We start from the raw sequence: 18,699 nt of genomic DNA, 5'->3' as shown, positions 1-18,699 counted from the left end.
CATCCTGCCCTGCAAACGTCGCCCCCTCCTCCTGTGGGAGTTTAATCCGGAAGGACCGCGTGCCCTCCAACATTTTATGGGCGCGACGCCCGTGGGGATGTACAAATTGTTCTTCGGATCACGAGAAATGTGTCCGGACTCGTCCGAGGACGCATGTTTGAGCTGCAATCGCCCGGATACCCAAGTAAGTAGCCCTGAACCCGGACACGCCATCCATATATTCATCATGAAATTTCCCTTTAAAGAGTTGTCCCTTAAACAGGAGTGGATAGCGAAAGAAAAGCTTATCAGGTGTCCGGCCCCCCTCCCTGAGGCTACGCCAGATCCCGTGTTAACCAGGATGCTGGAAGTTGCGCCTTTGGAAGAAGGCGAAGAGGGGAACAAGGAAGGTACCGCCTCGCCGAAGGAGGCTGTCAGGAAAGGAGGAATCAAGAATTCCCATAACCAGGGGAAGAAAAGGACTGCCTCTGAAGACCCGGAGGCCATGGCCTCGAAGCGAGGGAAGAAATCTTCGTCAGAGGGTCCGGCGCCGAGGGGTGCCTCGGCTGCTTTGCGCTCCCGAGGGGATCAGCTCTCCACCGAGCCGTAAGTAAAGAGGGGGGTTTTAAAATGAGAGACATCCCTATTCTATTTCTGAGGAAGATAACCGAAAATTTACCTTGTAGTTCGGATCTCAGCCCTTCTCAGCAGAGCTTATCTTCAGGGGATCTTCGTCCGGAGATGATGGAGAGCGGAACGCCTCCCCCTGCCGTACCGCCTTGCGAGGCGGGCGACCCTGAGGTGTCGTCACAGAGGGTTTCTCCGAATCCGGCAGGGCTGAAAGGCAGCCGTATTGCACCCCAAGGCCCTTCGTGTCCGGCCTTCAAAAGAGGCCATTGGACTAGTCCGGCACCGTCCGGTGCACGGTCGGAGGAGCTGAAGGATCTGCTGGGGCGAGCGTCTATCTCAGAAGAACACCATGCGTTGATGGATACAGTGATTAGAAGAATTTCATCCGTGGAGAGCGGGTTGTACAAGGCCGTCAGGAGTTTGCTGACAGGCTTTGAGGTACGTGAAATGATGTACCTTTTGACAGATCCACATATATAAAATGCGCCCTGTATAGATAGTAGCCCCTGAGACTCGGTGTGTTGTCAAAAATGACGGCATGCCGAGGATCATAATCCCAGGTATGATATGTCGCCTTTCCTATGTAGGTGGCGAAGTGTACGGTGCCTAGCCGGACTGATAAATTTGCCGAGCTAAAGCGGCAACTTGACGTGGCAGATGCCGACATCGCGCTTGTCAACAAGTGGCTGGACGAGGCACAAGGTATGTAATTTCGAAGACACCTGGTAAGAGGAGCCTGATGCCCATACCTTATAACATGTGTGCTTGATGCAGATGGTGCCACTGCCATGGAGAACCTTCGGGCGGAACTTGCCTGAGCCAAGGAGCAGGGCAGGATAAGCGATGCGGCTGCCTTAAAGGCGGCTGAACAGCTGAAAGCCGAACAGGCTGCTCACTGTCAAAGCAAGAAGGAAATGGCCGAGATGGCTGTAAAGTTGAAGAATGCTGCCAACCGCTTCAAGCTTCTTGAAAAAGAAGATCGGGTGGCACAGAAGGACCTAGAGAAGGTCACTACCAAGGCCAAGGATACTCGCTCTGCAATGAGAGCTATGAAGGAGGAGCTACGTCAGGCCGGAGATATCACGGCTGGAAAGCCCTATATGCTGTGGATGAAGTTCGGGGATCCTAAACATGCTCCGTTGGACTGGAAGTGGAGTGTAGCGAACACTTATCTGGACTTGGCGGCGAGTGCCGCGGATGCGGCCGAACACTTCCGGGATCGAAATGACCACGAAGTGGAAGAACTTTTTTGGTCGCAGTTCCACAATCCAGAGCGCCCACTCTTTGTATCAGATCGTTTTGCCGCATGGGCGGAGCTGAATAGGTTATCCGGAGTCGCCATGAAGCATGTCGTGAGTCATCTGTGGCCGAAAAGGCCCGAGCCGAAGAGTTATTTTAGCTTGGTGCAGCAGTTCCTCGGTGCGGTGCCGCATATTAATGTAATGAAGAGGTCAGCGTGCATAGATGGTGCGCAGATTGCTCTTGCACGTGTGAAGACATACTAGGCGGATATGACGGCCACTGCTGTTGCATCCCAAGATTCTGACGAGAGCTGAGTACCTGCCAAGCACTATTTTTAGGAAGTTCTGCAAGGTGCTCGTTTAATAGAGACGCAATGCTCGAAGGATGTTATCTTCGAATAACATGTATTATTGAAAAACAATGTTTCGATGGAATATAAAAGCTTTTTATACTTGTGCTTTCAAGAATTAGAAAACCTCTTGTGCGGCCGTTAATGTATATGTGTATATAACCTGAAAGATGGCAGTCTTCGGCTTCAGCCCCCACGCATATAATGCGGGGGTGTTCGCAGAAGGCGCATTTTCACACTTGATCCAACGTCTTGGTCCTATTAAGGAGGTGATAGAGCAGCCAACTAGGCAACCGTACTATAATGCTTTATCACTTTCACTTAGCCATAGGAGTTTGAGAGTGGGGCTACTATATCGCCCCTAAGGGCACCGCGCTCACCCGAATTCGGGGCGCCTGTATGCCTGACCGGGAAACGGCCCTTCATTAATGCGGGGGAATCCTAAAGATTCCGGCGGGTCATCGAGTGGTTGACCAGTCTCACGCTATATCATGACAATCAGTTTTCGGCTTTCTCTACTAAGGTGCGCGCCTGGCCAAACCGGGGCACAATTGCAGTAGTTCTCCTGGTGCCACTTTAGCCGATAGAGCGGAACATAAGGCAGCAAAACACAGGAGCCGGGCAAACCCAACATTTGACCAAAGACATGATTCACAGCTGATGCATATAAGGCCAAACTCGCGACGCCGAACACTCCCTAAGGTATTCGGTCTTTATGAAAACGAGCTGAACAAAAGACCTTGGTAAGAAGCCCCTGGTGTCCAGGTACGCGCAAAATTCTGACGTGGCCACATGCCAAGACGCCAGCCTCCTCCTCGGTTATAAAAAAAACCGGAGGATGTTATCAACAAGAGACAGTAAAAAAGGTTTACGCAGGGTCTTAATCTGAAAAGAATCCTTGGAATGGGTCCTACTGCACGTCTGCGCCTGTGTCTCTGTTGTGCCGTATCCTGGATGGGTGTAGCACGGTGTTCATCTGTAAAAGAGAGGAAATTAGTTGAAAACAATCGTGCGAAAAATCTATATTATATTAAATAAACAAAGTATAATTCAAAAAATGGGTAGAGTTGAGCTTTATTGTCTCTTGTTGTATACGCGCGGAGCCCCTTGTACAGGGGTATGCGGCTAGTAAGCCTTTGCATGTTTACGCCGGACTCGTCTAGCCATGTCCGGGGTCTTGAACAACCTGTTTAGGTGCTTTGACTAGTAACGCTGGTTTAGTGTGTGGCTGTCAAGGCAGCCGCACAATCTTCCGTGTTCGAGGAACACTCGATATTTCCCTTTAATGAGATGATGCCTCGTGGACCGGGCATTTTAAGTGTAAGGGATGCATAATGTGGTATTGCGTTAAAGCGGGCGAAAGCTTTGTGTCCCAGTAGTGCTTGATAGCTACTTGTGAATGGGGCGATGTGGAAGGTTAGCTTTTCGCTTCGGAAGTTGTCGGGGAAGCCGAACATAACTTCTAACAAGAGGGAACCCGTACAATGGGTATCTGGGCCTGGCGTTACCCCTTCAAAGGAAGTGTTGCCATGGCGAATTACTGTTGGGTTTATCCCCATTTTGCGGATTGTGTCCTGGTATAGCAGGTTTAGATCACTGCCGCCGTCCATTAGGACTTGTGTAAAGTGGAGTCCGTCAATTATCGGATCTAATACCAAGGCAGTCCAGCCTGCATTCTGGATACTTCTAGAGTAATCCTGATGGTCGAAGGTGATTGGTTGTAACAACCAGTGGCGGGACTCCACTGGGATAGGCCTTATGGTGCGTATTTCCATTGGCGCCACTCTGTTTTCCCTTTTGTCACATGAAGTGAATTTACTGTTTTGACTTCTTGTGGGAACTTCTTTTGTTCTCCGGTGCTCTGCTTGTGGGGTTCGTCGTCATCCTCGCTTGGTATGTCGAGCCCCTTGTGTTCGGCGTTGAGTTTGCCGGATTTCTTGAAGACCCAACAATCTCTGTGGGTATGGTTTGCAGGCCTCCCGGGAGTACCGTGGATTTGGCATATTTTGTTCAAGATTTTGTTGAGGTTAGATAGCTCGTCCCTGTTATCCTTGGGGGCGGCTTTTTCTGATTCTGCCGAGAGCTTTTGAATCCGGCGTTGACCGCCGTGCTCTTCGGGCTGCTTCCCTTGGTCCGGCGCTGGTCCTTGCTACGTCTCGGTTTCCCGTTTCCATCCCTCGATTCGGATGTACTTGGATCGCTGGTGCCGCTCCTTGCCAACCAGCTATCTTCTCCTGCGCAAAAGAGGGTCATGAGGCTTGTTAATGCGGCCATTGTTCTTGGCTTTTCTTGGCCGAGGTGTCTGGCGAGCCATTTGTCTCGAACGCTGTGCTTGAAAGCTGCTAAGGCTTCAGTGTCCTGACAGTCGACTATCTGGTTCTTTTTAGTAAGAAATTTGTTCCAGAGTTTTCAGGCTGACTCTCCGGGTTGTTGAGTTATATGACTTAGATCGTCTGCATCCGGAGGTCGGACATAAGTCCCTTGAAAATTTTCCCGAAAAGCATCCTCGAGCTCTTCCCAACTTCCTATGGTATTTTTGGGAAGGCTTTTAAGCCAATGCCGGGCTGGCCCTTTGAGCTTGAGGGGTAAATATTTTATGGCGTGGAGGTCATCTCCTCTAGCCATGTGTATGTGGAGGATATAATCCTCAATCCAGACTCCAGGGTCTGTTGTTCCATTGTATGCCTCTATGTTTACGGGTTTGAATCCCGTTGGAAATTCATGGTCCAGCACCTCATCGGTAAAACATAGGGGGTGTGCGGCACCCTTGTATTTGGGTGTGCCGTGATGTTCGGATACTTGTTGCGTTGCATTGCTTACTAGAGCTTGCTTTCTTGGCCCGTAGATAGATCTGGCTGGGCCATCTTTTTGATGCGAGTCCTTGTGCGGATCGCGTGCTGGCTTGAGTGCGGCGCCCGTTGCCGCTCTATGTTGGCCGTGGGGTTGTTTATCCGACTAGGTGTTTTCCTTATTCTTTGATTGCGGGGGCTCTAAGGCCTCCTCATCAAATTCCGGTAGTAATTTTCGCTTCGGATAGTTCTTTGTGTGGCGACTGTCGCCGTATTTGTCTGCGATGTTGAGTACTTTGCCCCATCTAATTCTGAGTGCATCTTCCGCTGCTTTGAGCTTCCGCTTCTGCTTTTTTAGGCTACACGCGGTGGCGACGAGCCTTTGGTGGAGGTTCTTCTGCTCCAGCAACTTGTCCGGCATGAGGTCGTCCGGACTATTATCTTCGCCGGGGACGGGTTGTTCGGTTTGTTTACCCAAGTTGCCCTGTTCGTACGGTTACTCGATGGCATGTTCATCATCCGCCGGTTCGCCCTGCTCTATGGCTGGGTCTCTGTCGAGGTGGGGTTTGGAGCGGCGCTTACGCCGCCGCTTTGACTGCTTTTCAAGGGAACGATCCCTCGTTGCGTCCCTTTGTTCCTCGTCGTCGTTTCTTTTAGGTGTGTCCACCATGTATACATCGTGAGATGAGGTGGTTTTCTAGTGCCCTGTAGGCGCTGGTTCCTGGTCATCTCCTTCATCGGCGTCCATACCGTCGATGTCTTCGGAGTCGAAGTCGAGCATGTCGGTTAAATCATCGACAGTGGCTACGAAGTGGGTGGTGGGTGGGCTTTGAATTTCTTCGTCGTCCGCATCCCAACCTTGCTGACCATACTCCGGCCAGGGCTCTCCTGATAAAGAGAGAGACTGTAGTGAATTCAGAATATCGCCAAAGGGCGAGTGCTGAAAGATGTCCGCGGCGGCGAACTCCATGATCGGCGCCCAATCGGGTTTGATCGGCAGGGGTGTGGAAGGCTCGGAGTCCGGAAAGGAGTCCGGCACCTTGGAGTCATGAGCTTCACGAAGGACAAGGCTGGTGTTCGGCTTGATCGCCATAGAGATTGCAGCCCCCGAGGCGGTGTCCAGCCACCCGTCCTCGATTGGCGCAGTCGGCTCCGAGCTAAGGGTCTGAGCGGACACTGGGGCGGCCTCCTGGGCAATGTCCGGAGGCAGAGCTAGATCATGCCCATCGTGACAGTGCGGTGCGCTCGGCTGTGGCTCGAACCCATTGAAGATCAAGTCTCCGCGGATGTCAGCCGTGTAGTTAAAACTTCCTAACCTGACCTGATGGCCAGGGGCATAGCTTTCGATCTGCTCCAGATGGCCAAGTGAATTGGGCCGCAGTGCAAAGCCGTCGAATACGAAGATCTGTCCTGGGAGAAAAGTCTCACCCTGTGGACCACATTGTTGTTGATTATCGGAGGAGCAATCGGGCCTAAAGGTGACGACACAGAGGAACTCTCAATGAAAGCACCAATGTCGGTGTCAAAACCGGTGGATCTCGGGTAGGGGGTCCCGAACTGTGCGTCTAGGCAGATGGTAACAGGAGACAAGGGACACGATGTTTTTACCCAGGTTCGGTCCCTCTCGATGGAGGTAAAACCCTACTCCTGCTTGATTAATATTGATGATATGGGTAGTACAAGAGTAGATCTACCACGAGATAAGAGAGGCTAAACCCTAGAAGCTAGCTTATGGTATGATTGTTGTTCGTCCTACGGACTAAAACCCTCCGGTTTATATAGACACCGAAGAGGGCTATGGTTACACAGAGTCGATTACAATGGGAGGAGATCTACATATCCGTATCGCCAAGCTTGCCTTCCACGCCAAGGAAAATCCCATCCGGATATGGGACGAAGTCTTCAATCTTGTATCTTCATAGTCCAGGAGTCCGGCCAAAGGTCATAGTCCGGTCATCCGGATACCCCCTAATCCGGGACTCCCTTAGCGGGGCTACTCTAAAAGACAGTATGAAGTGCGTAAGCAATAGTATTCACAATTTCATTTTATTACACCATCATTTTTGTTCAGTTTCATTCATATATATGTATTAACCCCCTTCTTCAAATTAGACGTGGCAGATGCGGAATGAACTCCTACCACAAAATCGCATGAAAGCAATTCAAGAGGAATTGGCAGGATTCTTTCTTGACCACGTCATCAATAAAGCCGGAGAATACCATGTGGAAGTTGATTTCAAATGCCAGGGGATTGTAAGAGATCTTACATATTGTATATGTATGTAGCCAGTAGCGCCGGATAGATAATACGAAAACTTGTTGTTCGACCAATCTCTCGGAGAAGGAGAGGTCGATCGATTACTTCTCTCGTATGCATGATGAATTTCTGTACTTAATGGTTTCCTTTATTTTCTTACTAGCTAGCGTGTCGAGGGCCTCTCTATGTATAGTACGTAGCATCGACCAAGCACGGACATAAGAGAGGACACTTCTCTCTATTAATTAGCTAGCTAACACAATCTATGAAACACCTAAATTAACCCCCCAAAACCCCAACGCCCCCCCTTTAAAAAAAACCAAAAACCCCAGCCCCTGAAATGCTGACGCGTAGATGCCTTTTGGTCCCGGTTGGTGCCACCAACCGGGACCAAAGGCCCTCCTGACTGGGCTCGGCGCACCGGCCACGTGGAGGCCCATCTGTCCCGGTTCGTGTTAGAACCGGGACTAAAGGTCTAGGGCATTAGTCACAACCCTTTAGTCCCGGTTCAAGAACCGGGACAAAAGGCCCTAACCAACCGGGACTAATGGGGGGTTTTTCTACTAGTGTTGTTGAGAGGTTAAATTTAGTTGAAGAAGAAAACAATTACTTGAAGGAAAAAATAAAAAAAATTGAGGAGGAGAAGATGATATTGGAGTTGCATGTTGCGGATGCCGTCGATGATCACAAGATCAAGATGGATGCAATGCGCTTGAAGATTAGAAAGATTAGAAAATATGCCATTCATACCGAGCGTTGGTATCATTATGCTGTTGGATCAATTGTTACCTTGGTTGCGATTATGATCGCATTTGTTGTTGGATTGAAATGTTTTAAATAGTTTCAATGTATGGTTTAATTAGATGCTTTGGAGAGCTATATGTTGTTCAATGAGAACTATGTATGTACTTTGGTTTTAATGTGATGATGAACTTCTATTAATTTGGTCACTTATCTATTCATGATGTTCTGCAATGGTTTTTGACACACTTAATTATATATAATGCACGCAGATGAACCGGCAATGGATGTACGGTGACAAACACACCTCCGAGTACATTAAGGGCGTGTATAATTTTCTCGAAGTGGCCGAGGCAAACAAGCAGAATGATTTTATGTGTTGTTCATGCCCTATATGTGGGAATACGAAGTCTTACTCTGACTCGAAAACCCTTCACACCCACCTGCTTTATAAGGGTTTCATGCCACACTATAATGTTTAGACCAAGCACGGAGAAATAGGTGTTATGATAGAAGACAGCGAAGAATAAGAGGACGATGACAACTATGTGCCCCCCGAATACGGTGACGCTACAACAGGGGAAGCTACTGAAGATCAAGAGGAACCAGATGATGTGCCCGATGATGATCTCCGCCGGGTCATTGTTGATGCAAGGAGACAATGCGAAAGTCAAAAGGAGAAGCTGAAGTTCGATCGCATGTTAGAGGATCACAAAAAAATTTTGTACCCCAATTGAAAAGATGGCGACACAAAGCTCGATACCGTACTGGAATTGCTGCAGAGGAAGGCAGAGAATGGTGTGCCTGACAAAGGATTTGAAGCTACTAAAAATATTGAATTGCCTAACAATACGTATGCAACAAACAAGGTTGTATGCCCTCTAGGATTGGAGGTGCGGAAGACACATGCATGCCCTAATGACTGCATCCTCTACCGCGGTGCATACGAGGATTTGAACGCATGCCCGATATGCGGTGCATTGCGGTATAAGATCAGACGAGATGACCCTGGTGATGTTAACAGCGAGCGCCCCTAGAAGAGGGTTCCTGCCAAGGTGATGTGGTATGCTCCTATAATACCATGGTTGAAATGCCTGTTCAGAAACAAAGAGTATGCCAAGTTGGTGCGATGGCACAAAGAGGACCCTAGGCAAGACGGGACGTTGAGAGCACCCGCTGATGGGTCACAGAGGAGAAAAATCGAGAGAAAGTACTGGGAGGAGTTTGTAGGTGACGCAAGGAACGTATGGCTTGGTTTAAGCGTGGATGTCATTAATTCTTTTGGGGAGCAGAGCAGCAATCAAAGCACCTGGCCCGTGACTCTATGTATCTATAACCTTCCTCCTTGGCTGTGCATGAAGCGAAAGTTCATTATGATGCCAGTTCTCATCCAAGACCCAAAGCAACCCGGCAACGACATTGATGTGTACCTAAGGCCATTAGTTGAAGAAATTTTACAACTATGGATTGGAAACGGTGTACGTGTGTGGGATGAGCACAAACAGGAGGAATTTGACCTGCATGCGTTGCTGTTTGTAGCCATCAATGTTTGGCCTGCTCTCAGTAAACTTTCAGGACAGAAAAATAAGGGATACCACGCATGCACGCACTGTTTAGATGACACCGAAAGTATATACCTGAAAAAATGTAGGGAGAATGTGTACCTGGGGCATCGTCGATTTCTTCCGACCAACCATCAATGTCGAAAGAAAGGCAAGCATTTCAAAGGCGAGGCAGATCACCGAAAGAAGCCCGCCATGCGTACCGGTGATCACGTACTTGCTATGGTCAATGATTTAAAAGTAATCTTCGGAAAGGGTCCCGGCGGTCTATCTATTCCGAATGACGCTGAGGGACGCGCACCCATGTGGAAGAAGAAATCTATATTTCGTGACCTAACCTACTGGAAATACCTAGAGGTCCACTCTTCAATCGACGTGATGCACGTGAGGAAGAACCTTTGCGTGAACCTGCTAGGCTTCTTGGGGTGTATGGGAAGACAAAAGATACACCGAAGGCAAGGGAGGACCTACAACATTTGCACGAAAAAGATGGCATGCCTCCAAAGCACTATGAAGGTTCTGCCAGCTACGCTCTTACCAAAGAAGAGAAGGAAATCTTCTTTGATTGCCTGCTCAGTATGAAGGTCTCATCTGGCTACTCGTCGAATATAAAGGGAATAATAAATATGATAGAGAAAAAGTTCCAGATTCTAAAGTCTCATGACTACCACGTGATTATGACACATCTGCTTCCGGTCGCATTGAGGGGGCTTCTACCAGAAAACGTTCGATTAGCCATTGTGAAGCTATGTTCATCCCTCACTGCTATCTCTCAGAAGGTGATCGATCCAGAAATCCTACCAAGGCTAAGGAGTGATTTGGCGCAATGTCTTGTCAGTTTACAGCCGGTGTTCCCACTATCCTTCTTCAATATCATGACACACGTCCTAGTTCATCTAGTCGACGAGATTGTCGTTCTGGGGCCTGTATTTCTACACAATATGTTCCCCTTTGAGAGGTTCATGGGATACCTAAAGAAATATATCCGTAACCGCGCTAGGTCAGAAGGAAGCATCTCCATGGGCCATCAAACAGAGGATGTCATTGGATTTTGTGTTGACTTCATTCCTGACCTTAAGAAGATAGGTCTCCCTCAATCGCGGTATGAGGGGAGACTGGGTGGAAAAGGCATGCTAGGGGGGGACTCAATAATATGTAGGGACGAGCATTATTGGTCTCAAGCACACTACATAGTTCTACAAAATTCTACCTTGGTGACCCCATATGTCAATGAACACAAGAACATTCTGCGCTCCAAACACCCGGACCGGTGTGACGATTGGATTACATGTGAACACATCATGAGTTTCGGCAGTTGGTTGCAAACATGTCTCAAGGGTGACAACACTGTTTCTGATGAACTGTACTCATTGACGAGGGAATCATCTTCGACTATAATGACTTACAAAGGGTATGATATAAATGGGAATACATTTTACACGATCGCCAACAAGATCAAAAGAGGACCAACAAAAACAGTGGTGTCCGCTTTGATGCAGCAACCAAGAGGGGAAAGGACACATATTATGGTTACATAGTGGACATATGGGAACTTAACTATGGACATGATTTTAAGGTCCCTTTGTTTAAGTGCAATGGGTCAATCTCTCAAGAGGCGGGGTACAGGTAGACCCACAATATGGAATGACAACAATGGATCTGAACAATCTGTGGTACACAAATGAGCCATTTGTCCTAGCCAATGATGTGGCACAGGTTTCCTATCTGAAGGACATGTCTACCAAACCGAGAAAAAGAAAAGATAAGGAAGCGGATACATCATACGATGAGCCAAAGCGCCACATAGTTCTTTCAGGAAAAAGACACATCGTGGGATTGGAGGGCAAGACAGACATGGCTGAAGATTATGAAAAGTTTCATGAAATTCCTCTCTTCAAAGTCAAGGATGACCGCAGCACCCGGTTAAACGATGAAGATTTTCCATGGTATGGCGCAATAGGCAAAGGACACAAGCGAAGAAAAAGTGAAGACTTTCTATCCACAACTATTATGATGATGCCTTTGATCTAGAATATCACTGCAGTTACATGTGAACAAATGAATCCCTTTGTAACAGATGAGTTTTCGTCTGAAACTCTGATACTTCCAAAGAGATTGTCTATTTTGTAAACGAAGTGCATCTAGTTTTTGTCGTAACCCTCTGAACTTTTTAGCACATGCTATGTGGGTGAAATGATGATACCATGCCAACTTTCAACATTTTCAGAGTTCATTTGTAGTGCTTTTCAATTTAAGGGTCATTTAGCTGAAAGAATGAACAAATAGCAAAAAGAATGAACTAATAGCAAAAAGAATGATCTAAAAATAATCAATTAAAATATTATGTTATTATCAACTAAAACAAAACTAGAATATCCTTCAACAGCAAAAAGAATCAACTAAAAAGCTTTTATAAAACTCTAATAGCAAAAGGAATCAACTCAAAAAACTTTTATAAACCTCTAGTATTATTGAAACTAAAATTATATAAAATTTATGCAACCAAAATTATCAAAGTATTTTCTGTTCAAAAAAGTAAAAGCAAAAAGAATTTTCATAAATAATTTTTTGTTAGAAACTTTAATAGCAAAAAGAATTATCATAAAGATTTTTTTGTTAGAAACTGAAATAACAAAATCTGTTTTTGAATATAATTATAAAACACAGTAATATTAAATAGCAGGAAAAAGAATCACTCAAAAATCTATCTTTATGGTAAAGTTATTCAATAACTAGTGATTCACACAAATTTTGAAAAATTCAAATTTGAACTATTCAAATTGGAAAACAAAAGGCACTAACAGAAAGTTTATATTTTTTTAGCTAAAAGCAAAAAGAATTAAAAAATAAAGTAAAAAACAAAAGAAAATAAACAATGCAAAAAAAACTGGAAAAAATTAAAAAAATACCACCTACTGGCCCACCACGGCCTGAATACGACTAGAAACCTAACCATGGGCCAGGATTCAGCCCCGCAGAAGGCCTAGTAGGCCCACAAGCATAGCAGTGACAGATTAGGCCCGTAAGTCTGCATTGGAGAGGAGCTCGTAGTGGTCAGCGCAGCCGCACTTATAAACCCCTCCGAGCCCCACTCAATTAGCGAGGTGGGACTAAACATTTTGGCCGCGGGGCAGCACAAGGCCTTTGGTCCCAGTTGGTGGCACCAACCGGGACTAAAGGGGTGCATTCATACCGGTTCGTGGCACCAACCGGGACCAATGCCCCCCATTTAGTCCCGGTTGGTGCCACCAACCGGGACCAAAGGTCCCTGCTTCCCACCCTTTGGGCTGGTGGAAATTGACCTTTGGTCCCGGTTGGTGGCCCCGGTTGGTGCCACCAACCGGGACTAAAGGATGGCATTGGTTCAGGTTGGTGCCACGAACCGGGACCAATGCTTAGAGTATATAAGCAAGACTTCTCAAAAATTTCAGTTTTCCTCGTAGTTCCCCCCGACGGCCCCGACCTCCACGCCGCCACTCGCCGCCCCCGCCGTCGCTGTCGCCCGTGCTACGTCTTGATATTGCGTTGGTTTTCCTTGAAGAGGAACAACACAGTAGCGTAAGTATTTCCCTCAGTTTTTGAGAACCAAGGTATCAATCCAGTAGGAGGCTCCTCACAAGTCCCACGCACCTACACAAACAAACAAAGAACTCGCAACCAACGCAATAAAAGGGTTGTCAATCCCTCCACAGCCATTTGCGAAAGTGAGATCTGATAGAGATAATATGATAAAATAAATATATTTTTGGTATTTTATGATATAGATTGGAAAAGTAAAGATGCAAATAAAAGTAGATTGAAAGCTTATATGATAAGAGATAGACCCGGGGGCCTTATGTTTCACTAGTGGCTTCTCTCAAGATAGCATAAGTATTACAGTGGGTGAACAAATTACTGTCGAGCAATTGATAGAAAAGCGAATAAATATGAGATTATCTACGCATGATCATGTATATAGGCATCACGTCCGTGACAAGTATACCGACTCTTACCTGCATCTACTACTATTACTCCACACATTGACCGCTATCCAACATGCATCTAGAGTAATAAGTTCATAAGAACAGAGTAACGCATTAAGAAAGATGACATGATGTAGAGGGATAAACTCATCCAATATGATATAAACCCCATATTTTTATCCCCGATGACAACAATACAATATGTGCCTTGCTGCCCCTGCTGTCACTGGGAAAGGACACCGCAAGATTGAACCCAAAGCTAAGCACTTCTCCCATGGCAAGAAAGATCAATCTAGTAGGACAAACCAAACTGATAATTCAAAGAGAGTTGCAAATATAACTTAATCGCACATAAAAGAATTCAGAGGAGATTCAAATATTTCTCATAGATAAACTTGATCATAAACCCACAATTCATCGGATCTCGACAAACACACTGCAAAAGAAGTTACATCGAATAGATATCCAAGAAGATTAAGGAGAACATGGTATTGAGATTCAAAGAGAGAGAAGAAGCCATCTAGCTAATAGCTATGGACCCGAAGGTCTGTGGTAAAATACTCACAACTCATCGGAGAGGCTATGGTGTTGATGTAGAAGCCCTCCATGGTTGATTCCCCCTCCGGCGGAGCGCCGACGAAGAAAGAATTGGTCCAAAAAACTTGATGATGCATTATGGGCCTATAGAACTGCATACAAAACTCCTATGGGTATGTCTCCATATAAGATGGTTTATGGAAAAGCTTTTTATTTACCTCTTGAACTTGAACATAAAGCATATTGGGTTATTAAAGAGCTCAATTATGACTTCAAACTTGCCGGTGAGAAGAGGTTGTTTGATATTAGCTCACTCGATGAATGGAGAACCCAAGCTTATGAGAATGCCAAGCTCTTCAAAGAAAAAGTCAAACGCTAGCATGATAAGAGGATACAAAAGCGTGAGTTTAACGTAGGAGATGATGTGTTATTATTCAACTCTCGTTTAAGATTTTTTGCGGGTAAACTTCTCTCAAAATGGGAAGGCCCTACGTTATCGAGGAGGTCTATCATTCCGGTGCTATAAAAATTAACAACTTCGAAGGCACAAATCCGAGGGTGGTTAATGGTCAAAGAATCAAGCATTATATTTCAGGTAATCTTATCAATGTTGAAACTAATATTATTGAAACCATAACCCCAGAGGAGTACATAAGAGACACTTTCCAAAATGTTCCAGACTCCGAAAAGGCATAGGTACGTGGTACGGTAAGTATACCGACTCCAAAACAACTCTAATGGCAATTTTTATCAGTTTTGGATTATTTAAGAATTTTAGGAAGAAAGAAGTAGTCCGAAAGGGACACGAGGCTCCCACGAGAGAGGAGCCCCCCCTGTAGAGCGCGCCCCTGTCTCGTGGGCACCTCATGTGCCTCCCGGACTCCGTTTTCTTGTATGTTACATATTTTGGTCGGTAAAAATTCATTATATATACTCCTGAAGGTTTTGACCACCATATCACGCAAATTTCCTCTGTTTTCGTTTCGAGCTATTCCTGTCGAAGAATAAAGCAAGATGTCTTCTCAGGAATCAGTTGGGGAGAGCAGGGTCTCTCACCCAACGCCAGGTCCAGGAGCAAACGGCGATGCCTACCACTTTGGACCATCAACGAGGATGAGATGGAGGCTGATTTTAAAAGGATAGATGCCACGGAGGAAGATCAAGAAGTTACCTCTCGCCTCCAAGCAGATTTCACTATGGGGGAACTACCTAGCCTGGCTGTCCCTGCCTCGGTCATCCCTTCCAACTCTAGATTTCTTTCTTATGAATATATGAAAAAGAGTTTCATGTGTTCTCCAGAAGCTATGCAGCATCGTTGGGTAAAAGGAGCCTTGGCCGTTACGGGCAAGCTCTGTAAAGAAATTTTGGACCTCAAACGACAAATCAATAAGCTCGAGGAGGAGAACCGTATCCTGAAGGGCATCATCGCCAAGAAGATCACAACACCAATCATGAAGAAGGATAAATAATGACATGGGTATGGGCACTCCCCTTGGCAACTGCCAAGCTCGGGGGAGGTGCCCCGGTATCATATCACCATCACACTCCTATCTTTACCGCTTTATTTAGTTCGATCCTTTTAGTAGTATATTGATCTAGTAGATTGAATTTTTGATATCAAGTAGTTTTGTGTTTTACTTTGTGATCTCTTTATGTAAGCGAGTCCGTGTGCTATCTATAATAAAGATTAGTGTTGAGTCAAGGGCTTTGCTATGTTGCTATGATCTTGAGAAAGTAGAAAGAACAAAAGAGTTCATATTGATCTTAGGGATAGTGATAACTTCACACATAGAAAGTATGAGGCATAAAAATTGTTGAGAGTTGATGAACGTAGCTTTGGTCATAGTTGCAATTAATAGGAAGTGATAAGGAAAGAGGGGTTCACATATAGATATATTATCTTGGACATCTTTTATGATTGTGAAGCACTCATTAAGTATGAGATGCTAAAAGAGTTGATGTTGGACAAGGAAGACAACGTAATGGTTTATGTTTTCCGACATCTCAGTTAAAGTATATTGTCACTGACCTTCCAAACATGTTGAGCTTGCCTTTCGCCCTCTTGCTAGCCAAAATTCCTTGCACCAAGTAGAGATACTACTTGTGCTTCCAAATACCCTCAAACCCAGTTTTGCCATGAGAGTCCACCATACCTACCTATGGATTGAGTAAGATCCTTCAAGTAAGTTGTCATCGGTGCAAGCAATAAAAATTGCTCTCTAAATATGTATGACTTATTAGTGCAGAGAAAATAAGCTTTGTACGAACTTGTTGTGGAAGTAATAAAAGCGACGGATTGCATAATAAAGGTCCACATACAAGGGGCAATGTAAAGTGACGTTCTTTTGCATTAAGATTTCGTGCATCAACCCTAAACGCGCATGACAACCTCTGCTTCCCTCTGCGAAGGGCCTATCTTTTACTTTATGTTTTTACTTTATGCTTGAGTCAAGGTGATCTTCACATTTCCACTTTTTAATTTTATCCTTTGGCAAGCTCATCGTGTTTGAAAGATCATGATACATATATCCAATTGGATGTAAGTTGGCATAGGCTATTATTGTTGACATCACCTAAAGGTGAATATGTTGGGAGGTAACACAATAAGCCCCTATCTTTCTCAGTGTCCGGCTGAAACTCTATAACCACAAGTATTGAGTGAGTGTTAACAATTATAGGAGACTACAAGATAGTTCAGTATGTGAGCTTGCTGAAAAGCTCTATTATTGACTCTTTCTGATGTTACGATAAATTGCAATTGTTTCAATGACTGAGATTATAGTCTGTTAGTTCCCAATGAAGTTTATGAACCATACTTGACATTGTGAATTGCTTATTACTTGAGCATAAGAAATCATATGACAAAATCTATATATGTTGCTGTTATTAGAATGAGCATGATGCCCTCATGTCCGTATTTTATTTTTATTGACACCTCTATCTCTAAACATGTGGACATATTTCTCGATCTCGGTTTCCGCTTGAGGACAAGCGAGGTCTAAGCTTGGGGGAGTTGATACGTCCATTTTGCATCATGCTTTTATATCAATATTTATTGCATTATGGGCTGTGATTACACTTTATATCTCAATATTTATGGTCATTCTCTCTAATTTTACAAGGTTTACCATGAAGAGGGGGAATACCGGCAGCTGGAATTCTGGCTGGAAAAGGAGCAAACGTTGGAAACCTATTTTGCGCAACTCCAAAAGTCCTGAAACTCCATGAAACCACTTTTTGGATTTATTAAGAATTTATGAGCGAAAGAAATAGGCCAGGGGGCCCACACCCTGTCCAGGAGATAGGGGCGCGCCCCTATCTCCTGGGCCCCCTGGTGGGCCTCCGGCGTCCATCTTCTGCTATATCATCACTTTTACCCTGAAAAAAATCGTGGGCAAGCTTGCGGGACGAAACTCCGTCGCCACGAGGCGGAACCTTGGCGGAATCAATGTAGGGCTCTGGCGGAGCTGTTCTGTCGGGGACACTTCCCTATGGGAGGGGGAAATCATCACCAATGTCATCACCAACGATCCTATCATCGGGAGGGGGTCAATCTCCATCAACATCTTCACCAGCACCATCTCCTCTCAAACCCTAGTTCATCTCTTGTATCTAATCTTGTATCCAAAACCACAAATTGGTACCTGTGGGTTGCTAGTAGTGTTGATTACTCCTTGTAGTTGATACTTATTGGTTTACTTGGTGGAAGATCATATGTTCAGATCCTTAATGCATATTATTACACCTCTGATTATGAACATGATTATGCTTTGTGAGTAGTTACTTTAGTTCCTGAGGACATGGGTGAAGTCTTGCTATTAGTAGTCATGTGAATTTGGTATTCGTTCGATATTTTGATGAGATGTATGTTGTCTTTCCTCTAGTGGTGTTATGTGAACGTCGACTACATGACACTTCACCATTATTTGGGCCTAGAGGAAGGCATAGGGAAGTAATAAGTAGATGATGGGTTGCTAGAGTGACAGAAGCTTAAACCCTAGTTTATGCGTTGCTTCGTCAGGGGTTCATATGGACCCATATGTTTAATGTTGTGGTTAGGTTTACCTTAATACTCCTTGTTGTAGTTGCGGACGCTTGCAATAGGGGTTAATCATAAGTGGGATGCTTGTCCAAGTTAGGGCAGTACCCAAGTTCCGGTCCACCCACATATCAAATTATCAAAGTACCGAACGCGAATCATATGAGCGTGATGAAAACTAGCTTGATGATAATTCCCAATGTGTCCTCGGGAGCTCCTTTATTATTATTAGAATTTGTCTAGGCTTATCCTTTGCTACATAAAGGATTGGGCCACCTTGCTGCACCTTATTTACTTTGTTTACTTGTTACTCGTTACTATTTATCTTATCACAAAACTATCTATCACCTACTATTTCAGTGCTTGCAGAGAAAACCTTACTGAAAACCGCTTATCATTTCCTTCTGATCCTCGTTGGGTTCGACACTCTTACTTATCGAAAGGACTACGATAGATCCCCTACACTTGTGGGTCATCAGTCGTGCACTGGTAGTGTAGGCTCTAGCGCCTCCTCCTCGAGTTGAGGTAGCAACCTGCGCTTTGGGTAACTTTTGGTTGGGCGCTCGAGTCCGTATTCCTCGGCTCCCTGGACCTCAGTCCATCTATTTGTTA

This window comes from Triticum aestivum, chromosome 3B, assembly GCF_018294505.1.
Source record: "Triticum aestivum cultivar Chinese Spring chromosome 3B, IWGSC CS RefSeq v2.1, whole genome shotgun sequence".
Taxonomy (NCBI): Eukaryota; Viridiplantae; Streptophyta; class Magnoliopsida; order Poales; family Poaceae; genus Triticum; species Triticum aestivum.
This window is presented reverse-complemented; position numbering follows the sequence as displayed.